This window comes from Bremia lactucae, linkage group LG10 (genome assembly GCF_004359215.1).
Source record: "Bremia lactucae strain SF5 linkage group LG10, whole genome shotgun sequence".
NCBI lineage: Eukaryota > Oomycota > Peronosporomycetes > Peronosporales > Peronosporaceae > Bremia > Bremia lactucae.
The window spans coordinates 494,564-506,926 of NC_090619.1; positions in this window are offsets into that span (position 1 = coordinate 494,564).

Here is a 12,363-nt window from a genome sequence, read left to right on the forward strand (position 1 = left end):
GTCGGCTGCGCACTCCAACAGTGGGAATAATCCCACTGTTGTAACACTCATTACGAGTGTTCCGTCATCAACTTTGATTGATAACATAAAGAAAGGCTACAGAGAAGATTAAGACCTTCTGCGTTTACTAGATCATCTGATGAATCCATCTAATGAATATCTTAAAGAATTCCCGGCTTTATGTCCTACGTCATCCGATCAATACGCAACACGCAACGGCTTACTGTACTACACAGCCGTTGCCGGCGGCACTCCACGTGACGTCCCAACTCACAATGATTTGCGCTTGCGCATCATGTATGAATGTCACGATGCACCAACAAGTGGGCATCGCGGACGTTATAAAACTTATCTCACAGTAAGTCGCGATTTTTACTGGCCCAGCCGGTATCATTTCGTGCGAAAGTACATTCGTGCGCAAGTACATTCGTGCGCAAGTACATTCGGGCGCAAGTACATTCGTGCGCAAGTACATTCGTACGCAAGTACAGTCGTGCGCAAGTACATTCGTGCTTGCGAGATATGTCAACAGGTGAAGCCTAGCCCTTCATCCCGTGCACCTCTTAAACCTCTACCACTTCCGGCATAATGTTGGCAGTCCGTATCTATAGACTTCGTCTTCGGATTTCGCGAAGACGATCACAAAATTATTAGAATCCTTGTTTTTGTAGACAGATTCGGCAAGATGGTTTCATCTTGTTTGCAGTACCAGAGTCGATCACGGCTCCGGGCTCTGCCCGTGTCTTTATCGACACGGTATTCAAACTCCACGGTTAACCCCGTGAGCTGATCCACGGTTCACGGCGGAGCTGTGGCAATCTGTGTTCCTATCTCTCGGAACACGGCTGACTATGTCAACTTCTGATCATCCAGAGACAGATGATCGAGGTTTCGTCCAGTCGTATCTGAATGAAGCGAGTTTTTACCGATGGTTGAATTCGCCATCAACAATTCGGTGCATTCGTCTACTACGCATACACAGTCTACATGAATGGCTTACGCCATCCACACATACTGACCCAATTAGAGGGATCCTCTAGGTTAAAGGGGATGGACTCGCACGAGCAAAACCATTTCTGGCTCATGCTCATCACGCGTCGAAGATACCAACGACGCGAGTGATGTCGATGTTGAAGCAATCGACAAAAAGATGAAGAAAGATCTTATGGCAGTGCGCACAAAGCGCACTGGAAAAGACAAAACAAAACGCAAATGAAGACCGTGGCATCATTGAAAGTGGCCACTTTCAATGATGCCACGGTCTTCATTTGCGTTTCAATTTGCAAACTTTGAATCTCTTGCTTGGCCTCGTGCACGTGTTGTTGCAACAAGGACTTTAAATCCGTTATTGTTTCGAACGACCTTGTGGAGGTTGGAATGGAATATCCGAGTCCGTTTACTTGATTTAAAAGATTTACAAGACAAGCCTGGAAGCTCGTAAGTGCGTTTGTTTCGGATTCATCCACACTTTGTAGAATCTTGGCTTCCTCTTGTTTTTTTATGAATCCCTATACTGACAAACTCACGTAGTGACGTTGCGTTTCGAAAGAGTTCGAGGGATTTGGCGGTAGACCAATGAGATTTGTTGAAAAGGTCAAAGGAAGAGATGGAAGGTTTTAAGAAACTATCATTTGATGCCTTCGAGATTTCTGGAAAAGGAGCGAGAAACGTATCCTTTCGTAACCTCTCGGGCGTCAGATTCAGTAGTGGAAACAAATAACTCGGAAACGTGGGCGGAATCGAAACCAAGTTCCGTTTCGTTATACACACGATCAAGTGCATGCCCATGACAAACTCGGTTTTATTCATGCGGTCTTTGTCGCGGAGCAAGTGCTGCTCTTTGATACGGGCGTACAGCTCCTGCACTTAGGGCTTCTGGAAGACTCGACTTACGATAAAAGTCCAGAGCTGTGGGGCGAGAGATCCACGAGTTGCTAGCTCTGGACTTTTATCGTAAGTCGAGTTCTTACGGTCCACTGCGTTAGCAATGGAATTCTGTACGAAAAACGGATTATTGATTCTCGAGTCAGCAGAGAAATTTCGGCTAACTCGAGAATCAATAATCCGTTTTTCGTACAGAATTCCATTGCTAACGCAGTGGACCGTAAGAAACGGAACGCAGACAAACATGGAAGAGCAAATGTTCTTTCATTTAAAATTAATGACCTAGTACGACTCTTTACGGTAAACTTACCGAAGCATGTAGTCACTAATGCGAGTAGCAGTGAACTACTACCCAATTTCATTGGGCCATTCCGTGCACTGTATCGCAGATGTAATTCGTACACAATAGAATTACCACGTAGGATGCGAACGCATCCTTCGTTTTACGTCGGTCGGCTCCGCCCGTACCATCAGTACGCGGTTTCTTCCGGGACGGATTTGACCACTATTTTTAAGAATCCCTAAGAGATTCTTGTGGTCACGAACCAGATTCTCATGCTGAATTTGGAGATTCTCATGTCGGTCCGAATATCGTCGAAACCGCGATGAGCTGACGACAGCTCATTACGAAAAGCGTGATACTTCCGTTCGTACTCCAACATGGAGTACGCACTCTTCGAACGGTCTTCCAACCGCTCGATATGGTGAGTCTGCACCGTCTGCTCTAACGAGCGACGCTTACCGCATTCGGGATCAAGTCCCTCCTCCAATACATGGAGGTAGCGGTCGAGTTTGTCGATCTTCGACTCTAGATCCGACACACAGTTCGGATCTAATTTTTCCACCTCCCCCGCAACCATTGGTGGATTACCACGGTGGTCAACGTTTCCTTGCGGAACGTATTCTAAACCACCGCGATGTGAAGGGGCAGCGAACGAGTTTATTGGTTCGCTGGCGCGGTTATCCACCTTCACATGACAGCTGGGAGCCTCGTCCGTCAGTATGACAAAACCCATCCGATGGATCAGAAGGTCCATCGGAAAACACGCGCCTCTGGTGCTTGTAAATCGATTGCAAAACGTCAATCGCATCGCCCATCTCGATGGTGATGCGAGCCCTTCCCCAGGGCAAACAAAGGAAGTAAACAACCCCGTTCACTCATTTCGTGTTGTCCACACAAGACGGACAGGGATCACCCCACGTGAGGCATGGAAGTCCTGCCGTGCGAGACAACCGATGCAATTTAAACCTTGCACCGGTTGGAGTTCGTTTCTCAAACTTAACGCGAATCGCGTTAAATCTTTGAAGCCAGGCTTCGCGTCGAATGTCTTTGACATTGCGAATAAACGCGCTCCAGGCTTGCATCAGCGAGATTTTAACTCGCTTGATGTTGCCACAAGACCATCGATGCTTAAGAACATCGAGAAAAAAATCTTTTTCAGCTCAAAAGTTTTTCGCGCTGGAATCAAGGCCATGTAGCTTTGTCGCAATAAGTAAAGGATATTCATTGTGAGGAGTAGTCTCTCCAGACAAGCTACTGACTAGGCATTCGGGCAAAAGCCTTGGTTTTTCTTAGGGACAAGACGAGACATTTTATTGTCTGCACCCCTGAGTGGTACCCACTGAAACAGGGGTACCACAAGAACTTTTGTTACAGTGGCTTACGCCAAAGCATCACCACGCACATAAATAAGTGCGGGTGGCGGCACAGGAGACGGTGCTGGCGATGAGGTATCATCCTCATCGTCGGAACCAAACATGCTATAGCGAATGCTATTAGCACGTCTATCCAATTGAGCCCCCTCATTCGAAGGCTCATAGTCAGTCACCTGACGAAGATCAGGCGACGGTTCTACTCTCCCCGAGTCGGCCATTTATCCGACTTACATTCATAGTCGACCTCCAAAGAGGGGGTGGTGCCTCACTACGTGCACCCGCAACATCTAGTGTTGCGGGAGAAGAGGATACTACGGCAGACGAAACGTCAGCCGCGAGAGACAATAATGCATCGCCCGCGGCTGCATGTATAGCAGCCGAAGGCGCCACACTATTCGCATACCGCATGGACTTGTTGGCCATGCGATATAATTAAAAATGATGGTTCTGATTAAACAATATCCTCTTCAATTAAGTGGTCTTGTTGAGAGTTATTATCGTTTAAGGGAGGGGTGATGTAACGGGCTGTATCGTTAAATGAAATTAACACTTAAGGTGGTTAATTAGTATATTATCTAAAGAAGCGCTGGACGCGCGCAAAGAGAAATACAGAAAAGACTTTATTACATGCTTTGTATTAGTATATAATTAAGTTAGTATTAAGAAGATAGAAACAGAAGAACTTATATCTATTAAATACAGTTTACTTTTAACCCTTTTGAAGCTAGTGTTTTTATAGAGTCTCCCTCTGCACGCACTAGTGTACGTGAAGTGACGTGAGGCACTACTCGCACTGAGGCAGTGCGAAGTGGACTTGTACTGAAGCAGTACAAGTCGGCAGCGCCCCGTTACACGTGGAACATCTGTGTCCTCAGTAAAGGAAATTGCGATCGTTTCATATCCAGATGAGTCGGAAAATGACAACGAAGTTTCTAAAGTTCGATGGGTCCATCGCGCCGTCGCTTTCGAAGTATTTAAACTCTTAAATACACCGCCGATGCGGCCGACATCGTTAAGAACGGAAACTTTGCTTTAAATATGCAAAGCTTAAAACAAAAGACCAACTAAGTGCGACATATAGGCCATAATACAATGCTACTGTAATGGGGCAGCTTTTACTAGTACTGATCTGTATTAGTTAACCTTTCTGTAGATCTAACGGAGTATCCTTTGCATAACTATTATTTCCTACAAGAGGAATACTAAATATTTTTACCTATGAGAGGAATAATATTTATTTTCCTATGAGAGGAAATAAATAAAGAAGTGCAAAATTATTTTCTTTAATAATATTGACTTAAATAGGTCCAATAACACCAAATTTGTTATTATTAATGCACTAAAACATTAGCTTTATTTATTGGTTGCTTTTAGTCGAAATCAACCCCGCCAATCGTTTCAAGACACGATTGTGCGGTGCGCAAGGAGGCGCCATACTTAGTTAGATATTAAGATAATAACTTCAGTAGTAGATAGAAGATCATTACGTAGGAAACTAATTTATTAATACAGTTTACCTTTTTCCTAATTCTAAATCCATTGAATTACGTTTTGGAAGCTAGAGACCATAGCTACCTAGCAGGTGCCCCGTTACACCTGGTAGCGCTTAGTAGTCCTTTTAACGGCCCATGCACGTTCCATCATGGACATGTTGGATGAAGAAGGAGGGAGCTCCAAGATCCTCAAGAAGGTTATCACGCAACGCGTGAGAGGTTTCCTCATTTGAGTGACATCGAATGGAAAGCGATCGAACGAATGAGTTCGGTCGTAGGCAGGCCAGCCGTTGATGCTGTACACTCTGGGCAGAGATGAACAGCATGCGGCCATAGAAGTTCATTCAACACGAACTCGACGGAGCCCAAGAGAAAGTAACCTTGCTTCACCAACAAGGCTCTCAATACGCCAAGGCGTTCAGAGAACAGGGTGATCAACAGTTAAAACTGTTGAGACAGCAGCATTTACGTGCTGCTATTGGGCCGACGCTTCCGCGTCGACCCGAAATCTTTAAGATAGAGATCTTTAAGTTTAAAGCAGTCGAAGGCGACTTTCTTTTTAAAATGGCTCGTCAACCTAGACGATGCTATAGAAGCTTCCCGCATCGATGACGATGCAACGAAAGTGAAATTCCATGTTCAATTTAGCCGGGCGTGCCAGATCTTAAGCCTTGGGGCTCAAGCTTTACGACCCATTAGGTTTTAGGTCGTATGAGGTCTTTAAGACCCAGCTCAGGCAAACGTTTGAGCCGCCACGTGCCGGTTTAGGGCTCAAGCCGAGCTCCTGGAGTTTAAGCAAGGCAAGTGTGAAATTCACGCTTACGCGCAGCATACACGATACCTGATTAGTTGTGTCGTTAGTCATCCAATGGATGACTGACGGTCCTGTTAAGACCCACCTGTTCCTGCTAGAATTAGAGTCGCTAGGCCAAGCGATTTTTTTAGCGGAACAGGATGACTTCAGCCTTAAACAGGCTTTTGTCAATTCTGGTGCTCATCGTCCACCGAGACGACAAAAAACGGAAGTCCAGAATCCATGGATCTCTCGTATGTAGAGAACGAGAAATCTCGCTCGTTAAGATACAAACGATTACAGAAATGTAATCGTTATACAAAAACGGGCCACTACGCCTATGAGTGTAGTGCCCTACGGTCAGTGCCTAAACCTACTGAGCGAAAAAACCGACTCTCGCTAGAAATAGCGGAGGATGCGACGCTGATGCGAAATCGCAACGGCGAGGCGGATCGTAAGAAAACGGTCGGGGTCAGTAGGTGCGGAGCATTCTACTGATCCAGCAATGTCAAAAGAATTTGCAGGCCTTTTGACGAAAGTTGCTCCTTACACGCAAACATTACGTGTGAATGCCCCAGTGGATGAGGTTAGCCTCATCGCCCTGAAGATTTTAGTGGCAAATAATTTGTCACTATAATCTTTAGTCGATTGTGGGGCGTCGAACGATTCATCCGACGCCAATCGCTAGAAGACCGCAGGCTCAAGTTTGTTCAGCGCGATATCTATCTAACGAGGATGACAGTGCGCCTAGCAACAGGTGCATCTATAACAGTAAAGAAACATGTAGCTGGTATCCAATACACGTTAAAGGATAAACAGTACCATTGTGATTTCATCGTACTAGATTTCGATGACAAAGTTGATGTCATCCTTATATTACCATGGCTCAGAGAGTTCGAGCCATGTAACAAATGGTAGCATCAAGCCGTGACGATGCCTGTCTCTTGTTCATCAGATGGTCAACTGATGAACGTCCTGGAGCGTCCAGAAGCGTGCGGATGTCCTACGAGTGAGTGCGATGGCCTCACGTGTGACTCGGTCGTTAGCATGACTGCGCAAGACCTCAGTTTGAATACCCAACACATCGTGCAGCTATATCTCGAGAATGCTGTGCACAAGCACAGCAGCGTCAAAGGTCAACCATTGTGACGTGAACATATTTACCGACAGCTGTGCACAAGCTCAGGCAGCGTCGGAGTTCGACCAGTCGAATAAGTTGAGTGGTACGAAACAAGGATGCTTGCTTAAAAAGCAACATCCAATAAAATTAAAAACGCCAGTCTATAAGAGACAGTGCGAAAGTCCTAGATCGACTGGAGACTTTCTCGTAGAGGATATCGCTGTGGTAGCGCAACCACACCTAGAGGCAGTTGGGGAGGATATTTACTAAATATTTTCTGTGGGAATAAGTCCCCGGAAACCTGTGGTCAAAGGTTCCCAGGTATCTTTTGAAATAAGTATTAAAGAAGAAATTAGGACAATTAATGTCTTAGTGAACAATGGATCAAGTGTAGGCGCTTATACACTTGATCTATTAGCAGCTCCGAAGTTAACTTAGTAGATAACTCAATTGAAAACGCTGGAGCCGAAACGCTTCTTGCGTGATCTGCGTAGTGGCAAAGTCAAGCAGACCTGCGTACTTGTCACAGATGACAATTCCGTCGCCGATATTCGGTCGGCAATAGTATTTCCTGAGAAACCAACAGGTTCTCAGTAGCTCATCGATGTACGACAGTGTTCTCGATGAGTAGACTCGGATTGAACGTTTTGCGTCCCAATCCTGGGAGTCTTTGAAGAGAAACCCTTATATAACGATTTAAAGGAATTTAAGAGTCTTCCCTGAATCAGTACCGTGCGAGTTGCCTAAGGATAAAGGCACTCGACACGAAATCGACCTAATCCCAGGTTTGAATTACTGTGTCATGAAGCCTCGTGAACAAGCAATAGCGATCGACAAACTCTTAGCCGAACGCTTAGCGGCGGGCCATGAGAGATAATCAACTCCCCACATAGGTCTCCGACCTTCTGTGTGCGTAAAGCAACAGGAGGATGGCGGATAGGGCATGCATTCAATAAACTGAGCGCTGCGACAGTACCGGCTCAAACGCCGATACCGCGAAAAGACGTAATCACCGATGGTATTTGAAGAGTACAATCTTTTCGTCAATGGATCTGACGGATTGCTTTTATCAGATCCTTATGCGTGAACAAGATATCCCGTTCACAGCAGTAAGCACCCCAAGCGGTTTGATATGGGAGTGGCTAGTCATGCCACAGGGATTTAGTAATGCTCCTGCGACATTTAAGAGATGTGTAACAAATCTGTTAAGATCGATCCGGAATTATACACTGAGCTATTTTGATGACGTCTTCTCTTATAGCAGAGCCATGAATGGAATGACGGACGTTAAAGTACTTGGTACCCACGTCCGAAAGGTTCTTACACTTATGCGTAAGCACAAGTTGTAGGCAAGACTCAAGAAGTGTTAATTCGCTGCAAGCGAAATACCACTTCTTGGGTGCATCGTGGGTAAACACGGTGTACGCTTGGATATGGAAATGATCAAGGCGAGCACCGATTGGCCCGTTCCAGTCGATGGGACTTAGAGAGTTCCTCGGTGTAGCGGCGTATCTGCACAAGTACTCCCGCAGTTATGCCTAAATGACGGAACATCTTTCTTCTTTGTTGAAGACAAATGTAATGTGGTCATGGAACGTTGATTGTCAGCGTTCCTACGAGGGTATCAAGAAAAGCTTGATACAATTGCCAATCCTAGCGATTGCTGACCAAGACCGACCTTTTCATGTGGTCTGTGACGCCAGCGGTTTTGCAATCGGCTGTGCGTTAATGCAATATGACACATACGGCGCAGAGCGCATTATCTGTTATCAATCGCGTCAGCCGAACGCTACTGACTCAGTGCATGACAAGGAACTCCTTGCCATGAAATATGTTAGTCTATCTCGTGGGAGATAGACGGTTCATTGTATACACGGACCATGCGTCTTTACGCACGGCCGTAAACAGTCCACACCTCTCGCAACGAATGGCGAGATGGTTGGCTTTCTTCGTGGAGTATACATTCTCCGTGGAGTATAAATCAGGACGACTTTATGTCGTCGCAGATGCCCTTTTGCGCCTGCATAATTTTGAGCCGGCTGCGCAAATCAACAGTGAGCATAAGACCACTGTTGCAACACAAAGTGTTCTATGCCCTGAGGGACATCACATAGGTGCATTTACATGAGGAGGGATGACGGCTAGCGTCATCCGTTACGCGGGGTATCTAGAAAGATAGGCTCGCCATACATAATAGTGTTATCTACAGAAATGACATTTTATGATTGATTAAAATAGGCATTTATATTTAATTCGATTAAATGTAATTCAGTCTGAAAACTACTTCATTGAATGTAATTCAGTCTGAAAACTACTTCCTACTTGGTAAGTGCGCACGAGGGGTCGGGTTACCGCTCCCGGGACGTCACTTAAAATAAGGCACTTCGTTCATGGGTTAGGTTGCTTAGGCGCCCACCAACATCCTCACTACATGAAGAATATTCATATGATTACACATCTCTGAATAATCGCTGCCAAGTTTATGATCCTTATGAAGGATTAAATCGACTACACGTAAGAGAAGACGGTAAATCACTTCCTTGCTGGGCTGAGGTGTGTGCTTAAGTAAAGCGTGGCTGCATCAAGCCGTGCCCGCCTACACTTGGTAGTAGTTGAAATTGGTCCCACGACCGCATCTCTGCGTGTACATGAGGATGAGCCTCAATATCGATTGAGATCGTTTTCCCCACCTCTCCGAACATCATCGGGAAGTGGCAGAGCTTATGGCGCAGGGACTTGGTTAACAAGCCCTGACAAGGCTCATGGGCAGTTCTCCTGAGCAACATGTTGCTCAGATGGAGCAGTTTGAGGCATTCGTGCTCGGACAGCGGAGAGCCGCGTACGAGGCACAGAGCCATGCTGCGGCGGAGTCCGTCACACAGACTCAGGATGAGCTGAGACGCGAGCTTAGGCTTGAGTAGGCTCGAAGCAAGGCTCTCAACAAGACTGTTGAAATGCTCTCTGCCCGGCCGCATCAGCTGAGGCCCATTCGGAGGGCCCGCCCAATTTCGATGGAACCGCAGCGCACACGATTGCTCACTGGCTTTCAGCCGTGGAGCAATGCGGTGTAGCCTAGTTCATCGAGGACAACAGCCGGATGGTGTCGTACGCCATGTCGCACCTGCGCGGTAAGGCCTCAGAATGGGCTTACTCGGCGCTTATGGCGAACGTTCCCAAAATTGGCGACTTTTAGAGAAAAGATTCGCGCCATTAACCAGCCGCCGAAAAACGAGTCGTTGCTTCAGACGCGCTTCTTTGGAGCGTGACAGGCGAAGGGATCTCTGCTAGAGTTTGAGCAGAAGATGCGCTTGTGTCTGCATCTATTACCGTAGGTCCGATTCCGAAGCACATTAAGGTGTCTACGTGAATGAACGGACTACGGCATGGCCCATCCCGACAGGCCCTTTTTAGAAAGGTGCCATCGACGGTGGAAGATACAATCCAAATTGTTTTAGTTGAGGAGCAATCCTAGAACATTGTCTTGGCAACAGCTTGGTCTAAGCCGTCGGCCGAGACGTCGGATGCCACTTTCATGGAGTTGTGCAACGCAGATGTTGTCTATTTCAAATGCGTCAAGCGCGGCAATGTGATGGCTCGCTTCTATGCCAGGGTCCCTGCTGGGGGAACGATCCCCAACAAGAGGGCTCCCTTCCCAAAGGGCAGTGGCAAGAACCAACGTGCGAAACGCATGAATTCTGCATCGACCAATGAGGGGACGGAAAATGCAGGAGCGCAGTAGGGGTGGGATGCCCTATAGCGCCAAAGGACGAGGCTATGACCAGGTGACGACCCACCGAGTGAATTCGAGTGCATCACAAATTTTGTTAAACTCGCGGCTCTAAACTAGAGATTTGCGACCGTTCGGCTAACGAACGGCGCGCTCGTTAAGTTTGAGGGAGTTCAAGTTGAACTCGCCTTCAGCTTTAATGACTTCTCTTGTAAAGAGAAGCTCACAGTGCTAGGTATGGAGAGTTCTTACGACCTCATCCTAGGCATGCCATGAGTTGTGTTTTGCCAACCTTGGAAAGACTGGCGAACACGCACAATTGCGAACTCTACGCAGGTTACCGGAAAGGATGCGCTCCTGCGAGAGGCGTTTGCAATTGATGTCGTGTCGAGCGCAGTTGAGGGTGCGTTGACGGGATGTCAAACGTCACCAATTCTACCCAGCTCGTGGAGACTGAGGTAGAAAAAGGACAATGACAAGTAGTGTCCCATAGTCCTGCACAGAGCCGAGAGTCTGTGGCAGTAGACAGCGAGCTGACAGGAAATCAAGCGTCGCATGAACCGGCACAGAACCTAGAGCCTGTTGCGATTTTTTGAAGGGGTGCGTTAGCTAGGAGAGCAACGGCATCCGCTTCCCAGTCAAAGGTTGTGGGGACTCGATGAACTAGTACCCGACAAATTAGGACGATCAAAGGCACGTCTTAACGAGTGACCTTTGTTTCAGATCCTATTGAAGAGGACGGGCCTTCGAACGAGGTGTTCGAGGCCGTCAAAGACAAAAATGCGGAGGCATCCTCAGTTGATGTGCTCCGACAGTCTTTAAAATTGCCGAGAAGATAGTAAATCTCCCGGAGATGTCGTGGGATCTGTTCCTTGCCAAATTAAAGAAAGGAAAGATCCACAAAGTAGTCGCACCACTTCCAGAAGAGAACTTGGTGGACTGTTGCTCGTCGTCTACAATGGACGAGAGCGTCCTAGAAACGAACAAAAAGGAAATGTTTGCTGCCCAATGCTCGGATGCCTTGAGAGACAGCACGTTCTTTAAGGTTCTGTGGAAACATTGCGATGTGTTCCCAGAAGAAGTGCCGAGCCGCCTACCAGCAGATAGAAGCATCGGACACGAAATAGACCTCGAACCTGGCACCAAGTATTGTGTGAGCAGGCAATGGCCGTTGCCGAAAGAACAAGTTGATTATATTGATTAGTTCTTCGACAAACGAGCCAAGGCGGGGCATGTGCGTGAGAGCAAATCAACTCACTGCAGCCCGACCTTTTGTGCGCATAAAGCCACAGGTGGACGACGCGTGGTACATGCTTACAATAAGCTGAACACGGCGATTATACCGGCGCAAACGCCAATTCCGCGGAAAGATACTTGTTGAACTCCATGGGAAAGTCAACAATCTTTTCCGCGTTGGATTTGAAGGATGGCTACTATCAGGTACTCATGAAATAGTCCGATGTAGCCAAAACGGCAGTAAGCACCCCAAGCGGTATGCTTTGGGTGTGGCTTGTGATGCCCCAAGGTTTAAAAATGCACCAGCGACATTCAACTGAGTGGCTCACGTGATGCGTCAGCACCGTGCCTACGCGCCGCATTACTTTGACGAAGATTCGTGCATAGTAGGGCCGAGGACGGGCTGAGCGCAATAGAGTCGCACAAGCGTCATTCAGACGCTTTTTGCAAACTT